At 44.2% G+C, this 3669-nt stretch overlaps 1 long non-coding RNA gene across 1 annotated transcript in view; it reads left to right on the top strand.

Moving 5' to 3' along the window:
- Positions 1-1808: 1808 nt before the first annotated feature.
- Positions 1809-3669, top strand: part of LOC116555953 — a 10721-nt gene continuing 8860 nt past the window's right edge. Inside the window, exon 1 of the long non-coding RNA XR_004270764.1 lies at positions 1809-1965. This is a non-coding gene — a long non-coding RNA (uncharacterized LOC116555953). The remainder of the gene's footprint in view (positions 1966-3669) is intronic.

Below are 3669 nucleotides of genomic sequence, written 5' to 3'. Positions count from 1 at the left end.
GCGGAGGGAGAGTATGGAAAAAGCAAGGCTCAGAGAGAAGGCTGAGATTTTCCTCAGAAGAACCTTGTTTTGCTCTATGTATTGGGTCCACAGATTATTTTTCATATTAAAAGAAAAAGCTCTTATATTAGTTCACTTGCATGCTGCTAATAAAGATATTCTGGACTGAGAAATATTTACAAAGGAAAGAGATTTAATGGACTCATAGTTCCACATGACTGGGGAGGCCTCACAATTATGGTGGAAGATGAAGGAAGAACAAGAGATGTCTTACATGGCAGCAGGCAAGATGGCTTGTGCAAGGGAACTCATATTTATAAAATCATCAGATCTTATGATATTTATTCACTACCACAAGAACAGTATGGGCGAAACCACCTCTATGATTCAATTCTCTCCACCTGTCCCACCCTTGACACATGGGGATTATTATAATTTGACATGAGATTTCAGTGGGGACACAACCAAATCATATCATGCTGCCCCTGTCCCTTCCTAAATTTCATGCCTTCACATTTCAAAACCAATCATGTCTTCCTGACAGTCTCCCAAAGTCTTAACTCATTTGAGCATTAATTCAAAAGTCCACAGTTCAAAGTCTCATCTGAGACAAGGCAAGTCCCTTCCACCTACGATCCTGCAAAATCAAAAGCAAGTTAGTTATTTCCTAGATACAATGGGGGTACAGGCATTGGGTAAATACAACTGTTCCAAATGGAAGAAATTGGCCCAAAGGGCCCAAACAAAGGGGTTACAGGACCCATGCAAGTCTGAAATCCAGAGGGGCAACCAAATCTTAAAGCTCCAAAATGATCTCCTTAGACTCCATGTCTCACATCCAGGTCACACTGATGCAAGAGGTGGGCTCCCATGGCCTTCAGCAGCCCTATCTCTGTGGTTTTTCAGGGCACACCTCCTGCCTCAGCTGCTTTCACAGGCTGCCATTGAGTGTCTGCAGCTTTTCCAAGGACACAGTGCAAGCTATCAGTGGATCTACCATTCTGGTGTATGGAAAATGGTGGCCCTCTTCTCACAGCTCCACTAGACAGTACTATAGCGGAGACTCGGTATGGGGGCTCCCATCCCACATTTCCCTTCTACACTGCCCTAGCAGAGGTTGTCCATGAGGACTCTGCCCCTGCAGCAAACTTCTGCCTGAATATCCAGGCATTTCCATACATCCTCTGAAATCTAGGTGAAGGTTCCAAAACCTCAGTTCTTGAATTTTGTGCACCTGCAGACTTAACATCACATGGAAGCTGCCAAGGCTTGGGGCTTGCACCTTCTGAAGCGATGGCCTAAGCTGCACCTTGGCCCCTTTTAGCCATGGCTGGAGAAGCTGGGCTGTAGGGCACCAAGGCTACACATAGCAGGGGTTCCTGGGCACATCCCACAAAACCATTTTTTCCTCCTAGGCCTTCAGTCTTGTGATGGGAAGGGCTGCTGGGAAGGTCTCTGATATGCCCTGGAGAGATAATCCCCATTGTTTTGGTGATCAAAATTTGGCTCCCTCTTACTTATGGAAATTTCTGTGGCCAGCTTGAATTTCTCCTTAGAAAATGGGTTTTCTTTTTCTATCGTATTATCAGGCTGTGGACTTTCTGAATGTTTATGCTCTGCTTCCCTTTTAAACATAAATTACAATTCCAAAGCATACCTTTGTGAATACACAAAGCTGAATGCTTTTAACAGCACTCAAGTCACCTCTTAAATGCTTTGCTGGTTAGAAATTTCTTTCAGCAGATTTGCTAAATCATCCCTCTCAAGTTCCAAGTTCTGCAAATCTCCAGGATGGTGGCAACATGCTGTCAGTGTCTTTGCTAAAGTATAACAAGAGCCACCTTTGCTCAAGTTCCCAAGTTCCTCATCTCTATCTGAGACCACTTCAGCCTGGACTTTATTGCCCATATCACTATCAGCATTTTGGTCAAAGTCATTAAACAAGTCTCGAGGAAGTTCCAAACTGTCTTCTGAGCCTTCCAAACTGGTCCAACCTCTGCCTATTACCCAATTCTAAAGTCACTTTCAGATTTTCAGGTGTCTTTACAGCAGCACCCCACTCTACCGGTGCCAATTTACTATATTAGTCCATTCTCATATTGTAATAAAGACATACCCAAGACTGGGTAATTTATAAAGGAAAGAGGTTTAATGGACTCACAGTTCCACATGGCTGGGGAAGACTCACAGTCATGGTGGAAGACAAAGGAAGAGTAAGCGATGTCTTACATAGCAGCAGGCAAAGAGTGCTTGTGCAGGGAAACTCCCATTTATAAAACCATCAGATCCCGTGAAACTTATTTACTACCATGAGAACAGCATGGGGGAAACCACTCCCATGATTCAATTTTCTCCAACTGGCCCCACCCTTAACACACAGGGATTATTACAGTTCAAGGTGAGAATTGGGTGGGGACACAGCCAAACCATATTAGCACTCTACTCCTTCAAACAACAAGCAGGCACAAATGGTTTAAAAGATTCTGGTTTAGGAATTTGCCTGTGTTGTCCTTCCCTGCATTAGAACTCACAGGAGAAATGGAGGACTGGAAACTTACTTCCTCAGAGTGAGGGAAAGTGGCTACAAGGGGAATTTGGCTACTGTACTGATTTCCTGAAACAAAACATTCACTAATGCAAATGTGGAGGCACCACCCTCTGTTTGAGATAAAACGAAGACATTGGGCTTTTCTGACAAAAAAAAAAAAAAAAAAAAAAAAAACAACAACTAGAAGCACAATAGGCAAAGTTTTAAGGAAGGAGGAGAATCAGCATTGTCATGAAGGCGGTGGATCTAGATTGAAGGGAGGTGGGTCCTGGGAAGCACTGTTGGCACAAGATGATTGCTTAGGGGTGGAAGAGGAGGCTAGCAGGGATGGGATCTCCTTTAGTCCATTTAAGTTGCTAAAAAAAAATACCATTTATGGGGGACTAATAAACAACAGAAATTTATTTCTCATACTTCCAGAGGCTGGGAATCCCAAGATCAAAGCATTGGCAGATTCAGTGTCTGGTGAGGGCTGCTTCCTGGTTCACAGATGCCATCTTCACATGATGGAAGAGATGAAGGGTCTCCCTGGGGCATCTTGTATAAGGGCACTAATCCCATTTGTGAAGGCTCCACCCTCATGACTGAATCATTTCCCAAAGCCCCTACCTACTAATAACATCACCATGGAGGTGAGAATTTCAGCATATACATTTTTGGGGGACACAAGTATTCAGACCATAGCAGGGTCCACCCCCCTTTCTAAGCTCTGTATTTCTAGACTAATGAAGAGACAGAGAAAACATGGTAGAATATAGTAGGCTGCAAGGCAGAGAAGTTGGGGTTCAAATTCTAGTTCTGAGCCAGGTTCAGTGGCTCACACCTGCAATCCCAGCACTTTGGGAGGCTGAGGCAAGTGGATCACCTGAGGTCAGGAGCTTGAGACCAGCCTGGCCAACATGGTAAAACCCAATCTCTACTAAAAAATGCAAAAATTAGCCAGGCATGGTGGCACGTGCCTGTATTCTGAGCTACTTGGGAGGCTGAGGCAGGAGAATCACAGGAACCCAGGAGGCGGAGTTTGCACTGAGCCGAGATCACGCCATTGCCCTCCAGCCTCGGCAATCAAGCAAAACTCTGTCTCCACAAAAAAAAAAAAAAAAAAAAAAAAAAAAAAAAAA

Source organism: Sapajus apella, unplaced genomic scaffold (assembly GCF_009761245.1).
Source record: "Sapajus apella isolate SASKATOON/1434 unplaced genomic scaffold, GSC_monkey_1.0 scaffold16, whole genome shotgun sequence".
Lineage (NCBI taxonomy): Eukaryota > Metazoa > Chordata > Mammalia > Primates > Cebidae > Sapajus > Sapajus apella.
This window is presented reverse-complemented; position numbering and strand designations above follow the sequence as displayed.